The sequence below is a fragment of the Triticum urartu genome, chromosome 6A, assembly GCF_056163025.1.
Source record: "Triticum urartu cultivar PI428250 chromosome 6A, HENAU_Tu73, whole genome shotgun sequence".
Lineage (NCBI taxonomy): Eukaryota > Viridiplantae > Streptophyta > Magnoliopsida > Poales > Poaceae > Triticum > Triticum urartu.
This window is the reverse complement of record NC_141878.1, coordinates 429,615,443-429,632,709: the sequence shown is the minus strand read 5'-3', so window position 1 is coordinate 429,632,709 and position 17,267 is coordinate 429,615,443. Positions and strand designations below refer to the sequence as shown.

Here is a 17,267-nt window from a genome sequence, read left to right as displayed (position 1 = left end):
TAAGGGGCACTAGATGCACTTACAGTAATGAACTTGAGCACTCGATGAATGAGACAAATATGCCATAGACGATGATGCTCTTCACATTCTCCTTGGGGAGAAGTACCACATTAGAGAAGTTGATTCATTGGAGATTTGCCACATGCATATGTAGATCGGTAGTACAAACCAAATATGAGCCAACCTCATTTTGACGAATTTGACTCGAACTAAGTTTTTAATATAAAATCCAATGCTTTATGCAAAATAAAAATACAACTCGAACTAGACTTATTCCTAGGATAATATGAGATATTATTTTGTTGGATTTCGCTAAAACCCAAACTTCAGTTTCTTTAGTAAATGGCAAATCGAACATTCGTGACACCAAATTATGTTTCGCGAGGATATCAATTTTCTCTGGCAATCCTGACAAATCCCGAGGACAACATAATTTGCTGTTCAAGGTGTTCGATTTGTCACGCCAGATTTTTAATATTTCCCTACTTCTATAATAATGATGAAAAAGAACAAGTTGTACTTCCTCCGTTTCATAATGTAAAAACGTTTTTTACACTGCTGCAATGCAAAAAACATTCTTATATTATAGGACGAAGGAAGTATAAGAAACGTCAATTCCGCGTGGCGCGTGCGGATCGGAAGATACAAACAAACCTAGTCATCCGCCGATCCGATCAACTCCGTAGGGCAAGGGGCCGGTTTGCCTTGCCATGGCGGCGGACAGGCTGAGCAAGTTGCCGGACTGCCTGCTCCAGGCCATCCTCTCCTCCCTGGGAGCCAGGCAGGTCTTGCAGACGACGGCTCTATCGCGGCGGTGGCGACACGTCTGGCGTGGCGCTCTGTGCCTGTCCCTCGACATCGACCAGCGGGAGTTCGAAGCAGCGTCGGCCGACCGCGACGGCAGGAGCAGCACAGTGGAGCTCGAGGAGTGGACAAGGTTCGACGACTTCGCGGACAGCCTCCTCCTGCTGGAGTTGCACCGCCGCGACGGCGCCGACGGCCTGCCCCTGGACCTGGACTCGCTCCGCCTGCACGTCGTCGACCATCTGCAGGCCAGCCGGCGGAGGCTGCCGCTCCACATCAAGTGGCTGGACTGGGTTCACGGCTGCCTCGACCGCTACCGTCCCGCCGCGCTCGAGATCCAGAGCAGTTACGACATAACCGTCGACCTGCGTCTCATGGGCCTCCGCTCCGATCTGAGCCGCCTCAAGACGGCGCGCCTCACCGGGGTCCTACACAGCGGCGGCCTCGGCGACTCCGTGTGCCCTCAGCTGGAGCACGTCGAGTTCACCAGCTGCGCCATTGGTTTTGTAGAGGTGGTGACCAGTCCCACGCTGAAGAAGCTCGTCATGGACCGTTGCTGGAGGAGAGGGGACATGAAGCAACGTGCTACCCCGCTCGTCGACGCTCCTGCCCTTACTTCTCTACGTCTGGTCCTCGAGTTCCAGGGCATATGGGTGTTCCGGACGCCGTCGCTCGTCGAGGCATCGGTCCGTTCCACGAGACGGTGGGTCGACAGGTTCGACGAATACCAGCTTCTCTGCAACCTCTATAACGTGACAAGATTAGAGCTCTCCGGCTTCCTGGCGCTAGAGAAGGTGCGTTCTATGGCCGACGAGAACTTCTCTTTCACTTTTACTTTGGCTTATCTTTCATGCAGTGCAGACACAAGGCGAGCAAGAAAGCAATTTTTATGACACTGAATTCCTCTTTGTTTCAGATTAGGATGAAGCGAGGACATCAAGATTTGCCAACATTTCGTAACCTGACTACATTGCTCTTGGACGAGTGCGACTTGACCGGTGAAGTTTACAACATGCTAGAGTTGTTTCTTAACAATGCTCCCAACCTGGAGAAACTTACTCTGCAGAATTGCAAGGTACTTAGATATCTCCCCTTACTCCCAACTTGAAATAACAGTTAAGCTTGCAATAATACTTTCAACATAAATTAAAGCTTCCGCAAGATTGGACCGAGTCGAAGAAGATGTGTCTGAACCTCAAGTTTAGGGAGATCAACTGTCATAAGGAGGGCGATCTTCAACAGGTGGATCATTGAGCTTTTGCTGGGATTGAAGAACGTCCAGAAGACCGGCATTTGCTAAGAAACAATGAAGGGACTTGGGCGTTGATCAAATAAATGTTCTATTCAATTCAAACACAAGCATGCTTGTATTCAAATAGGTTACAGGAAACCAAGAAAAACTCTTGCAGATAACATTGCTATCATCTGCTTTCTCTCTGCCCCGAGGATTTGTAAGAGCGTGACTATGACTAATAATACTCAAAATGATATTTGTGATGTCATCTAAAGACATCATATATATTCACTCATAATAAAGTTGGATATTACTCTCACAGAATCGTCATATTGGTAGGCTCCATATGCATATGCATTATCGAGGAAGGATGTCGAGGTGATGTGCAAACTCAAAGCCTCCATATTTACTGCCTCCATAATCATGGGACCTACTCGTCAATGGGACATCCCTTTCCCCCATCTCCCTGCCATCCCATGAAGTTTCCTTCGTGACATAGCCATGCTAAAGGCGCTCTATATCTTCATGAAGGACGCCATATTTGGCTACATCAGCCCCCCCACCCCCTATCCACTATATCACAACAAACATTGATACTACCTCCATTTTTTATAACCCGGTGTCTAAGTTTTTCCCAATTGCTTTGCGCGTCAGCCCATTTCTCTATTTCCTTCCAACTTTGCCTTGCTTTTTCGGCTTATCACGCAGCTAATGCGTGTACTACCCAATCTGTTGTGTGACAGAGAAATTACTGTAGGAGTTAGTGCGCATACATGAGCGGGCGAGCGGCATGCAGGACAACCGAGTCATTGGGGCCAATCAGCCGCATGCCCTTACCTATAGTGAGTGGGTTCCCAACATGCAATTAACATCAAAGCAGGGGTAAGACGGTCCAAAAAAAACTCAGTGATGTGCTCCTTTGTATGCGGGTTTGTAACACCCTTGATGCGACTATAGCTCCCACGTGTCGAGACACGACTTAGAGGCATAATCGCATTGAAGGCATATGTCGCAAGTTAGGCAATCTTCACAACATCCCATGTAATATAGATAATAAAAGGGGAGATAACATAGTTGGCTTACACTCGCCACGTCAATCAAGTACATAAATAGCATTACATCATTCAAACACTCATGGCCCGACTACGGCGCCAAAATAAAAGACAACCCAACATGCGACACGGTCCCGATCACCCCCAACTGGGCACCACTACTGATCATCAGGAAAGGAAACATAGTATCGTTGAGAGTCCTCGTCGAACTCCCACTTGAGCTCAAGCGCGTCACCTGGAGCGGAATCATCAGGCTCTGCATCTGGTGTAATAGTAATCTGTGAGCCACAGGGACTCAGCAATCTCGCACCCTCGCGATCAAGACTATTTAAGCTTAATAGGTAAGGTAAGGTAAATATATGTGGAGCTGCAGCAAGCGACTAGCATATATGGTGGCTAACTTATTCGCAAAAGAGAGCGAGAAGAGGAGGCAAAGCGCGAGCAAGAAACTAGGGAGCAACCTGCGCAAGCATTACTCCAACACCGTGTTCACTTCCCGGACTCCGCCGAGAAGAGACCATCACGGTAACTCACATCTACAACCGGACATTAACAAATTCCCATCTACCCATAACCGCGGGCACGGCTTTCGAAAGTTCAAATCCCCGCAGGGGAGTCCCAACTTAGCCCATGACAAGCTCTCACGGTCAACGAAGGAATAGACCTCCTCCTGAGACGTTCCGATCAGACTCGGTACCTCGGTTCTTCAAGACACTTCGACAGGTTAAAACAAGACCAGCAACACCGCCCGAATGTACCGACAAATCCCGATAGGAGCTGCACATATCTCTTTCTCAGGGCACACTCAGATTGTCTTAGGTACGGGTAGGCCATCCCAGAGTTGCCCCTGGTGGCCATCGGCAGCTGACAGGTGGACCAACACTCAGAGGAGCACTGGCCCGGGGGGGTTTAAATAAGATGACCCTCGGGCTCCGGAAACCCAAGGGAAAAAGAGGCTAGGTGGAAAATGGTAAAACCAAGGTTGGGCATTGCTGGAAAAGCTTTAATCAAGGCGAACTATCAAGGGGTTCCCATTATAACCCAACCGCGTAAGGAACGCAAAATCCGGGAACATAACACTGATATGATGGAAACTAGGGCGGCAAGAGTGGAACAAAACACTAGGCGAGAGGCCGAGCCTTCCACCCTTTACCAAGTAAATAGATGCATTAATATAACATGGCAATATAATGATATTCCAACAAGTAAATAATGTTCCAACAAGGAACGGTCTCCAATCTTCACCTGCAACTAGCAACGCTATAAGAGGGGCTGAGCAAAGCGGTAACATAGCCAATCAACGGTTTGCTAGGACATGGTGGGTTAGAGGTTTGACATGGCAATTTGGGAGGCTTGAAAGCAAGTGGTAGGCATCGTAGCATTGGCATAGCAAAAGAGCGAGCATCTAGCAAAGCAAAGATAGTAGTGATTTCGAGGGTATGATCATCTTGCCTGCAAAGTTGTCAGAGTTGACTGGATCCCCGAAAGCAAACTCAACGGGCTCCTCGTTAGCGAACTCGTCTCCCGGCTCTACCCAAACAAGACAAACAAAGAAACAAACAGAACACAATCAACCACGTGCAAAGCTCAAACAATACGATGCAAGGATGGTATGCTATGCAGAATGCGATGTGAGATGCATATGCAAGATTTGACAAGGAAAGCATGAACCTGGCCTCAACTTGGAAATCCAAGTGTTCCACTGGAAAGATGAGATGAAATCTCTTGAAAACGATATAAAGAACGCCGGAATCGGAGTTACGGTTTGGAAATGGCAAGCGATTCAAATATGACCACGATCTGCGATTTACAGCAAGTAGCCATCTAAATGCAATGATATGAACATGTTACAGCACCCAAACATGACAACAAAATACATGGCAGGGATCCACTCAAGATGCTTAACAAAAGTCTAGCACTGATCTACGGCCAATTCATCCATTAACAGGTTCAAACAAGCATGGCAAAAATGCATATGGTAAACAGATTTCAGACTTAGTGATATCATCACTTGTCTGGAATCCCAGATCAGATAACACTCTTTGGAGCAACAAAACTACATGCTACAGGACCTGAACATGGCAAAGTAAAACATGGCATGGAGCTACTCAAAAGGCTTAAAAAGTCTCTTAGTGACCTTGAGCCAAAAGGGGTCAGGAAACACATTTGCAAGCATGTGAACATAGCAAAAGCATAAACAGTTCTCATACTTAGTGAAAACTGGAGCATGCTGAAACATATCTCAAGTAAGCATGTTTACGAGCTCGATGCACTCACTGCGGAGCAAGTCATGAAAAGCTAAGCATACATCTATCAAGAATACACAAAATGCAAGCTAGACATGGCAAGAACAATAACATAGCATGCACGGATCAACTACAACATCTCCGGCAAAATCGCTAACAAGTAGACAATCTGTCCAGATTCACGAAGTAGCAAAAGTAGAGCTCGATTGACTCAAGCTAGGGTGCTCCATAATTGCAAACAAAGACATGGATGGATAGAGCACTACAAGATTAACAAAACATCCTTGCTGATCATCCTCAAAAGAGGCACGGATCACTAGGAAACAACATGAACATATGGCCATATGAGATAAACAGCTCAAGGACTTAGTGGAAATGCTAAGTCCCTGAAATCAGCATTACCAAGTGCCTCACTTTGCAAGTTTGTGCTAGTAACCACACACATCATAAAAATACATGGGTTGCACATCTGGAAAGATGGCAAAACCCTTAACAAAACATATGTAGAGCTCAGGGGCATATCATGCACACAATAATCATGGCAAAAATGACAAATATCTAAATGGAGCAGCAGATCTGACAATTATCTCAAGTAGCACTCTTCTAACAACATTTCGAGCATCAAGATGAACTCAAATGAAAATGATGCAATGAGATGAAATGATGTACTCTCTGGGACGAACATTTTGATATGCTATATGCCCAAAACGGAGCTACGGATGCAAAGTTACGACGCGATGAACAAGGGCATATAATTAGGGTTTCGGGGGTAAAAGTCAACCCGATCCGGATCTGGATCTGGATCTGGCCCGGTACTATAGCAGCGCGTTCTTCAAGGATCACCGGCCCGAGCTCGCCGGAGTTAACGGAGTAGACGGCGGCCGGCGGATCCGTGGGAGGGGGAAGGTGGAGAAGCGGCCGGAGCTCGCCGGACGCTCGCCGACGTCGGGCGGCGAGGAATCCGCGGCGGGGCGGCGAGGGGCGGCCCGGCCGGCGATGGAGCGTGGTGGCCGGCGCGGGGCTTCCCGCCGGAGATGGAGGCGACGGGCGGCCGGGCGAGAGGAGGCGGCGCGGGGCGAAGACGTGGGCCGGGGGGGGCGCCGTGGGCTCTCCGGGCCTCGGCACGGGGGCGGCCGGTGGCGCCACATGGCAACCGCGGATTGGAGCGGCGATGGGGCGCGGACGTGTTCGGTCAGAGTGGGACGTGTCCGGCGCGGCGCGAGGGGTGGATCTAGGGTTTCGGAGGAAGAAGAACGGGAATTTCGGAGGGGGTCTATTTATAGGCATAGAGGGAGTTAGAGAGTCCAAATGAGGTGCGGTTTTCGGCCACGCGATCGTGATCGAATGCTCTAGATGATGGAGAGGGTTTTGGTGGGTTTTGGGCCAACTTGAGGGGTGTTGGGCTGCAACACACACGAGGCCTTTTCGGTCCCTCGGTTAACCGTTGGAGTATCAAACGAAGTCCAAATGGTATGAAACTTGACAGGCGGTCTACCGGTAGTAAACCAAGGCCGCTTGGCAAGTCTCGGTCCAATCCGGAAATGTTTAATCCCCACACACAAAAGAAAGGTAGAAATGACCACCGGAGGAGAACGAAGCGCCGGAATGCAAAACGGACAACGGGGAAAATGCTTGAATGCATAAGATGAACACGTATGCAAATGCAATGCACATGATGACATGATATGAGATGCATGACAATGATAACACACACAGAGACAAAACCCAAACCTGAGAAAATAAAATAACTTAAGGCCGGAAATGGCAAGAGTTGGAGTACATATTGGGTAAGTCATATCCGGGGTGTTACAACACTCCACCACTACGAAAGGATCTCGTCCCGAGATCTAGGACTAAAAGAACGCCGGGTACTCAGAACGGAGGTGATCCTCGCGTTCCCAGGTAGCTTCATGGTCTGAATGGTGTGACCACTTGACTTTGAGGAATTTGATTGACTTGTTGCGAGTCTTGCGTTCAGTCTCTTCAAGAATAGCAATGGGGTGCTCACGATAGGAGAGATCTTCTTGGAGCTCAATGTCCTCGAAGTAGACGGTGCGGTCAGGAGTCTTGAAGCACTTTCGGAGCTGAGAGACATGGAACACGTCATGAACATTTGCAAAGTTTGAAGGAAGCTCGAGTTGATAGGCGAGATCGCCTCCCTTGCTGACAATCTTGAAAGGTCCGACGTATCTAGTGGCAAGCTTCCCTTTGATACCGAAGCAACGAGTACCTTTCATAGGAGAGACGCGGAGGTAAACATGATCTCCGATCTCAAAAGCCAGATCACTCTTCTGGCAGGATTGGGCTGCTTTGAGGTTATCTCTAATGACTTTGCACATTTCCTCTGCCTCTGTGATTAAGTCATTACCCAGCAGCTGACGTTCACCGGTTTCAGACCAGTTGAGAGGGGTACGACACTTCCTGCCATACAGAATTTGAAATGGGGCCTTGCCCGAACTTGCTTGAAAACTGTTGTTGTAGGAGAATTCAGCATATGGAAGACAATCCTCCCACTTCATGCCGAAGGAGATCACACAAGCCCTGAGCATATCTTCAAGAATCTGGTTGACACGCTCGACTTGACCGCTAGTTTGAGGATGGAAAGCTGTGCTGAAGCGGATGTTGGTGCCCATGGCCTTCTGAAAAGAATCCCAAAACTTGGAGGTAAAGATGCTACCACGGTCTGAAGAGATCACTTGTGGAATACCGTGCAGAGAGACAATTCGAGAGGTATAGAGTTCCGCCAATTGAGCTGCAGTGATCGACTCTTTGATAGGCAGAAAGTGAGCCACTTTAGTGAGTTTGTCGATGACAATGAATATAGCATCATTGCCACGTTTGGACTTTGGAAACCCAGTCACGAAGTCCATCTCAATGTGGTCAAACTTCCATTCTGGAATGTCAAGAGGTTGGAGGAGACCAGCTGGCCTTTGGTGTTCTGCCTTCACTCTTCTGCAGACATCACACTCATTCACGAATTGAGCAATCTCTCGCTTCATTCGAGTCCACCAATAAGCCTGCTTGAGGTCCTGATACATCTTCGTGCTCCCAGGGTGGATGGAGAGGAGAGAATTGTGAGCCTCGTTCATGATCACTTTACGAAGGTCACCTTTGGGCACAACAATACGATCCTCGAAGAAGAGAGTATCCTTGTCATCAAGGCGGTAGCACTTGTACTTGGGTTGATTCTTGGCAATCCCAATCTTCACCTTTTTCACCATAGCATCAAGAAGCTGGGCTTGGCAAATCTGGTCTTCCAAGGTAGGAGAGACTTGAAGGTTGGCGAGGAAACCTTGAGGAACAACTTGCAGATTAAGTTTGCGGAAAGCTTCACAAAGCTCGGGTTGATAAGGCTTGAGAATCAGACTGTTGCAGTAAGCCTTCCTGCTCAATGCGTCAGCAATCACATTGGCCTTGCCTGGAGTATACTCGATACTCGGATTATACTCTTGAATCATTTCGACCCATCGAGTTTGCCTAAGGTTGAGATTAGGCTGAGTGAAGATGTACTTGAGACTCTTGTGATCAGTGAAAATGTCCACTTTTCTTCCCAATAAGAGGTGTCTCCAAGTCAAAAGAGCATGCACAACTGCCGCCAACTCGAGATCATGAGTGGGGTAGTTCTTCTCATTGGGCTTCAACTGGGGAGAGGTATATGCAACAACTTTCTTCTCTTGCATCAACACTGCGCCAAGACCTTGGAGAGAGGCATCACAAAAGACCTCGTACGGCTTGGATTCATCAGGCGGAGTCAGAACTGGAGCGGTGATCAATTTCTCTTTCAAAGTGTTGAAAGCAATGTCACACTCCGGAGACCAAACGTACTTGATGTGCTTCTGGAGAAGATTTGAGAGAGGCTTCGCGATCTTAGAAAAGTTTTCAACTAATCTTCGGCAGTAGCTTGCGAGACCGAGGAAGCTACGGAGTTGCTTCACGTTCTGAGGAGGTTCCCAATTCACAATTGCAGACACCTTCTCAGGATTCACCGCAATGCCCTTGGCAGAGATGATATGACCAAGATAAAGAACCTCATCAAGCCAAAATTCACACTTGGAGAACTTGGCGTAGAACTTGTGTTCTCTGAGCTTATCGAGTACCAAACGCAAGTGCTTGGCATGATCTTCCTTGTTCTTGGAGAAAACCAGAATGTCGTCGAGATAGACCAAAACAATGTCATTGGTGTAGGCGTTGAAGATGAAATTCATCATGCGAGGGAACGTCGGAGGAGCGTTGACGAGGCCAAAAGACATGACAGTGTATTCATATGAACCATAGCTTGTCCTGAAAGCCGTCTTGGGAATATCTTGCTCACGGATTCAAATCTGATGATAACCCATACGGAGATCAAGCTTGGAGAATATTTGGGCACCTTTGAGTTGTTCGAACAGCTCGTTGATGTTGGGAAGTGGGTATTTGTTCTTGATGGTCTTCTTGTTCAATGGACGGTAGTCAACACAAAGTCGGTCCGTTCCATCCTCCTTCACAAAAAGAACACCACAACCCCACGGAGAAGAACTAGGCCGGATGAGACCCATTCTCTCTTGAATATCGAGTTGCTTCTTCAGCTCCTTCAACTCTTCAGGTCCGAGCTTGTAAGGACGCTTGCACACTGGTTCCGTGCCAGGCTCAAGATCAATGACGAATTCAACTGGCCGGTGCGGAGGCATTCCTGGAAGCTCTTCTGGAAAGACGTCTTGATATTCGCAAACGACAGGAATCTGCGAGATAGCATCCAGTTCACCCTTCTCATTGAGAGAAAACAGACGGATTGTATCATCACGAGCGGCAAAGACAATTACATCCTCAGACGAATGAGTCAATTGAATCTGCCTGGCTGCACAATCAAGCTGAGCCTTGTGCTTAGAAAGCCAATCCATTCTGAGAATAAGATCAATATCCGTGTCACCAAGAACCGTTGGAGAAGAAAGAAATTTGTAGTCACCCAAAGTGATGGTAACATCCGGAGCAATGGAGTTAGCATGCATGCGCCTACCGAGAGAGACAACTGCTAATGGACTAGGCAAAATTTGCAAAGCCAAACCATGCTTAGATGAAAACGGTCTCGATATGAAACAATGCGATGCACCCGTGTCAAAAAGAAATTTTGCGGGAACATCGTTAACAGGAAGGTTACCCATGATGACATCTGACGAGTCCTCTGCCTGAGCTGCGTTCATCAAGTTGACCTTGGCGTGTTTGGGGTTATGCTTGACCACAGCTGTACTTGCCGATCTCACAGGAGGAGGAGGAGGGAGGCGCCTCTGGTTGAAACACTTGTTGGCATAGTGACCCTTCTGTTGGCACTTGTTGCATGTGACTTCTGAAAGCGGACGGTGGTACGGAGCACTAGATCTTGGAGCTTGAGACGAAGTCTTGTTCTGAAAGCCAGGGTTGGGTGGGTGGGAAGATCCACTGCCACCTTTGCTCTTCTGATACGGCTGACGAAACGGAGGAGGAGGAAGCCAATACTTCTGCTGCTTGGCCACTTGAGTAGAGGAAGGAGTAGCATCTCTGACTCGCTTCTTGGAAGCAGCACATCTCAGTTGAGCGGCCTCTTGCTTCAGTGCCATGTTGTAGAACTCATCGTACCTCAAGGGTTCAAAGAGAACAAGAGCTAGCTGAATTTCTTCTCTGAGACCACCCCTGAACTGGTATATCATGCTCTTCTCATCATGGACGTCCTGCTTAGCAAAGCGGGCGAGCTTTTGAAATAACTTGTTGTAGTCATAGACAGACAAAGAACCTTGCTTCAGGTTGTGGAATTCCTCACGCTTGCTTTCAACCATGCTCTGAGGGATATGGTGAGCTTTGAAGTCTTGACGGAATTCATCCCAGGTAATAACACGTCCACCTCTGGAATCCTTGTACTGCTGGAACCATTCTGTAGCTTGATCTTTGAGTTGGAAGGAAGCGAACTTGACAAAGTCCTCAGGCCTGACGTTACTGCACTCGAAATGCTTGCACAGGTCCACGAGCCAATCGTCAGCATCAGTTGCCTCAACACAATTGCTGAAAGTCTTTGGCCCGTTAGCAAGGAACTGGTTGAGTGTAGCAAAGTGATTTTGATTGTTGCCTTGGTTCCCTTGGTTGCCTTGATTGCGCTCTTGAAGAATTTGCATGATCAACTGCGTGTTTGCATTGGTTGCGGCCATCACAGCTTGCCATGCCTCCGGAGGAGGTGGAGGTGGTGGCGGATCTTGATTCTAATTCTGATTGGTGCTCTTAGTGGGAGCCATCCTGAAGAGGTTGACCACCGTTAGCACATTGACAGATAAAATGAAGCTGAATCCAACGGAATGAAAATTGCAACATAAAGTCTTCACATCCGAACAAAATGAACGAATGCATTCCTCTTGAAATGGTCACATATCCATAAATTGAGAAGCCACTTAGAATTTAGGTAGAGAAATAAATAAACAAGGTATGGATCAAGAACGAATACTCGGTAAGAAATCCCAATCTCAAACCAAATATCCGTGGAAGAAGAACTAGAGCTACAAGAATTCCCACCTATGAAACTCCCGAACCTTTCCGGTTATGCAATCAGGTGTTGGGGATACAGGGGAAGCATAATATCTCACCCAAATCTAGAAAATCCTACATCCAGCTGTATCCATCCTTCAACACATAACCGAGAAAAACTTCGGAAACCATCTACCTCAACCTTAGAAAAGCATCTGTTATACAAGTTATGGCGATACTCCCGAACTCCCGCCCCAGTACTGGGTGGCGTCGATGTTATCTTACCAACGAACTGCATAAAAGAGATTTTCGATGTCGGCGTACTAAACTCAGGTATTCCAGAACTGCAACAATAAAATTATGACGACAACACCTCAGAGCTCAACTCCCCGAGACACTTCCACAAAACCCCTGACAGGAGGCACCAAGACAATGTTCTCGTCATAAAACCATCGGAACGATTCCAAGATACCCGCGTGATCCTAAATTTTTTTAGTGAAATTTGAGAAGAGAAGAGTCAAAACTCTACGTCGGGATGCCTTACCAGAGCGATGAGGAGACTGGGAAGTAAAAAGAATTCCTAAACTCTCCGATATATAATTCCTAATTGACTCAAAACATTTTTCTAGACACAACTCGGCTGCTAAAAACGATCAATCAGTGGGGGCTCCTAAGGTCGGGGAAGGCTCTGATTACCAACTTGTAACACCCTCGATGCGACTATAGCTCTCACGTGTCGAGGCACGACTTAGAGGCATAATCGCATTGAAGGCATATGTCGCAAGTTAGGCAATCTTCACAACATCCCATGTAATATAGATAATAAAAGGGGAGATAACATAGTTGGCTTACACTCGCCACGTCAATCAAGTACATAAATAGCATTACATCATTCAAACACTCATGGCCCGACTACGGCGCCAAAATAAAAGACAACCCAACATGCGACACGGTCCCGATCACCCCCAACTGGGCACCACTACTGATCATCAGGAAAGGAAACATAGTATCGTTGAGAGTCCTCGTCGAACTCCCACTTGAGCTCAAGCGTGTCACCTAGAGCAGAATCATCAGGCCCTGCATCTGGTGTAATAGTAATCTGTGAGCCACAGGGACTCAGCAATCTCGCACCCTCACGATCAAGACTATTTAAGCTTAATAGGTAAGGTAAGGTAAATATATGTGGAGCTGCAGCAAGCGACTAGCATATATGGTGGCTAACTTATTCGCAAAAGAGAGCGAGAAGAGGAGGCAAAGCGCGAGTGAGAAACTAGGGAGCAACCTGCGCAAGCATTACTCCAACACCGTGTTCATTTCCCAGACTCCGCCGAGAAGAGACCATCACGGTAACTCACACTGTTGATTCATTTTAATTAAGTTAAGGTTCAAGTTATCTACAACCGGACATTAACAAATTCCCATCTGCCCATAACCGCGGGCACAGCTTTCGAAAGTTCAAATCCCTGCAGGGGAGTCCCAACTTAGCCCATGACAAGCTCTCACGGTCAACGAAGGAATAGACCTCCTCCCGAGACGTTCCCATTAGACTCGGTACCTCGGTTCTTCAAGATACTTCGACAGGTTAAAACAAGACCAGCAACACCACCCGAATGTGCCGACAAATACCGATAGGAGCTGCACATATCTATTTCTCAGGGCACACTCAGATTGTCTTAGGTACGGGTAGACCATCCCAGAGTTGCCCCTGGTGGCCATCGGCAGCTGACAGGTGGACCAACACTCAGAGGAGCACTGGCCCGGGGGGGTTTAAATAAGATGACCCTCGGGCTCCGGAAACCCAAGGGAAAAAGAGGCTAGGTGGAAAATGGTAAAACCAAGGTTGGGCATTGCTGGAAAAGCTTTAATCAAGGCGAACTATCAAGGGGTTCCCATTATAACCCAACCGCGTAAGGAACGCAAAATCCGGGAACATAACACTGATATGACGGAAACTAGGGCGGCAAGAGTGGAACAAAACACTAGGCGAGAGGCCGAGCCTTCCACCCTTTACCAAGTAAATAGATGCATTAATATAACATGGCAATATAATGATATTCCAACAAGTAAATAATGTTCCAACAAGGAACGGTCTCCAATCTTCACCTGCAACTAGCAACGCTATAAGAGGGGCTGAGCAAAGCGGTAACATAGCCAATCAACGGTTTGCTAGGACATGGTGGGTTAGAGGTTTGACATGGCAATTTGGGAGGCTTGAAAGCAAGTGGTAGGCATCGTAGCATTGGCATAGCAAAAGAGCGAGCATCTAGCAAAGCAAAGATAGTAGTGATTTCGAGGGTATGATCATCTTGCCTGCAAAGTTGTCAGAGTTGACTGGATCCCCGAAAGCAAACTCAACGGGCTCCTCGTTAGCGAAATCGTCTCCCGGCTCTACCCAAACAAGACAAACAAACAAACGGAACACAATCAACCACGTGCAAAGCTCAAACAATACGATGCAAGGACGGTATGCTATGCGGAATGCGATGCGGGATGCATATGCAAGATTTGACAAGGAAAGCATGAACCTGGCCTCAACTTGGAAATCCAAGTGTGCCACTGGAAATATGAGATGAAATCGCTTGAAAACGATATAAACAACGCCGGAATCGGAGTTACGGTTTGGAAATGGCAAGCAATTCAAATATGACCACGATCTGCGATTTACAGCAAGTAGCCATCTAAATGCAATGAGATGAACTTGTTACAGCACCCAAACATGACAACAAAATACATGGCAGGGATCCACTCAAGATTCTTAACAAAAGTCTTGAGCTACGACCAATTCATCCATTAACAGGTTCAAACAAGCATGGCAAAAATGCATATGGTAAATAGATTTCAGACTTAGTGATATCAACACTTGTCTGGAATCCCAGATCAGATAGCACTCTTTGGAGCAACAAAACTACATGCTACAGGACCTGAACATGGCAAAGTAAAACATGGCATGGAGCTACTCAAAAGTCTTAACAAAAGTCCCTCAGTGACCTTGAGCCAAAAGGGATCAGAAAACACAGTTGCAAGCATGTGAACATTGCAAAAGCATAAACAGTTCTCATACTTAGTGAAAACTGGAGCATTCTGAAACATATCTCAAGTAGGCATGTTTACGATCTCGATGCACTCACTGCGGAGCAAGTCATGAAAAGCTAAGCATACATCCATCAAGGATACACAAAATGCAAGCTAGACATGGCAAGAACAATAACATAGCATGCACGGATCAACTACAACATCTCCGGCAAAATCGCTAACAAGTAGACAATCTGCCCAGATTCACGAAGTAGCAAAAGTAGAGCTCGATTGACTCAAGCTAGGGTCCTCCATAATTGCCAACAAAGACATGGATGGATAGAGCACTACAAGATTAACAAAACATCCTTGCTGATCATCCTCAAAAGAGGCACGGATCACTAGGAAACAACATGAACATATGGCCATATGAGATAAACAGCTCAAGGACTTAGTGGAAATGCTAAGTCCCTGAAATCAGCATTACCAAGTGACTCACTTTGCAAGCTTGTGCTAGTCACCACACACATCACAAAAATACATGGGTTGCGCCTCTGGAAAGATGGCAAAACCCTTAACAAAACATATGTAGAGCTCAGGGGCATATCATGCACACAATAATCATGGCAAAAATGACAAATATCTAAATGGAGCAGCAGATCTGACAATTATCTCAAGTAGCACTCTTCTAACAACATTTCTGGCATCAAGATGAACTCAAATGAAAAAGATGCAATGAGATGAAATGATGTACTCTCTGAGACGAACATTTTGATATGCTATATGCCCAAAACAGAGCTACGGATGCAAAGTTACGGCACGATGAACAAGGGCATATAATTAGGGTTTCGGGGGTAAAAGTCAACCCGATCCGGATCTGGATCTGGCCCGGTACTGTAGCAGCACGTTCTTCGAGGATCACCAGCCCGAGATCGCTGGAGTTGACAGAGTAGACGGCGGCTGGCGGATCCGTGGGAGGGGGAAGGTGGAGAAGCGGCCAGAGCTCGCCGGACGCTCGCCGGCGTCGGGCGACGAGGAATCCGCGGCGGGGCGGTGAGGGGTTGCCTGGCCGGCGATGGAGCATGGCGGCCGGCATGGGGCTTCCCGCCAGAGATGGAGGCGACGGGCGGCCGGGCGAGAGGAGGCGGCGCGGGGCGAAGACGTGGGCCGGGAGGGCACGCCGTGGGCTCTCCGGGCCTCGGCGCGAGGGCGGCCGGCGGCGCTACGTGGCAACCGCGGATTGGAGCGGCGGTGGGCGCGGACGTGTCCGGTCGGAGTTGGACGTGTCCGGCGCGGCGCGAGGTTGGATCTAGGGTTTCGGAGGAAGAAGAACGGGAATTTCGGAGGGGGTCTATTTATAGGCATAGAGGGAGCTAGGAGAGTCCAAATGAGGTGCGGTTTTCGGCCACGCGATTGTGATCGAACGCTCTAGATGATAGAGAGGGTTTTGGTGGGTTTTGGGCCAACTTGGAGGGGTGTTGGGCTGCAACACACACGAGGCCTTTTCGGTCCCTCGGTTAACCGTTGGAGTATCGAACGAAGTCCAAATGGTACGAAACTTGACAGGCGGTCTACCGGTAGTAAATCAAGGCCGCTTGGCAAGTCTCAGTCCAATCCGGAAATGTTTAATCCCCACACACGAAAGAAAGGTAGAAATGACCACCGGAGGAGAACGAAGCGCCGGAATGCAAAACGGACAACGGGGAAAATGCTCGAATGCATGAGATGAACACGTATGAAAATGCAATGCACATGATGACATGATATGAGATGCATGACAACGATAACACACACGGAGACAAAACCCGAACCCGAGAAAATAAAATAACTTATGGCCGGAAACGGCAAGAGTTGGAGTACATATTGGGTAAGTCATATCCGGGGTGTTACAGGGTTACAAGTTATGCGTAGAGAAAAGAAAACGTAAGAAGTATGGATTAATAAGATGAAGCGTGTTTAGACTAAAAATCTATTTTATTTTCTATATGTGTACGTGGGGTGTCATATTTCCATTTGCATCACTATTTCCTAGTATAAATTATCCTATATCAATGATTTATTTCACATTATGATGCAATTCTAATGCATTTTCTCTCTTAAAATGCAATGTAAACACAAAGAGGGAAATTGTCGAACATCTAGAAGTCTAGAACTAATTCAAAACAGAAGAAAAGGCAATTTTTCGGAGCTCCAAAAACACTAGGGATTTTACTGAATTATTTCCTGAAAATATGAATAAGACGGGGAGCGAAGATTGGCCGGAGGGGACCCACCAAGGCGCCACGCGTCCAACCCGTGCGGCTGGGGCCTAGGGCACGCCACCTGGTCGCGTGGGCTGGTGGCTCCTCTCCTGATGCCCTTTTGCCATAAACTCACACTTTATAAAAAATCATAAAAAAATCCTCGGGACTTTCCCCCATCGTGTACGAGATGGAACCTAGGTGGAGCACTTTTGCT

At 47.5% G+C, this 17,267-nt stretch overlaps 1 pseudogene; it reads left to right on the top strand.

Moving 5' to 3' along the window:
* The first annotated feature begins 692 nt into the window (after window positions 1-692).
* LOC147965542 (MEIOTIC F-BOX protein MOF-like) lies at window positions 693-2,260 on the top strand (annotated as a pseudogene).
* The last annotated feature ends 15,007 nt before the right edge of the window (window positions 2,261-17,267 follow it).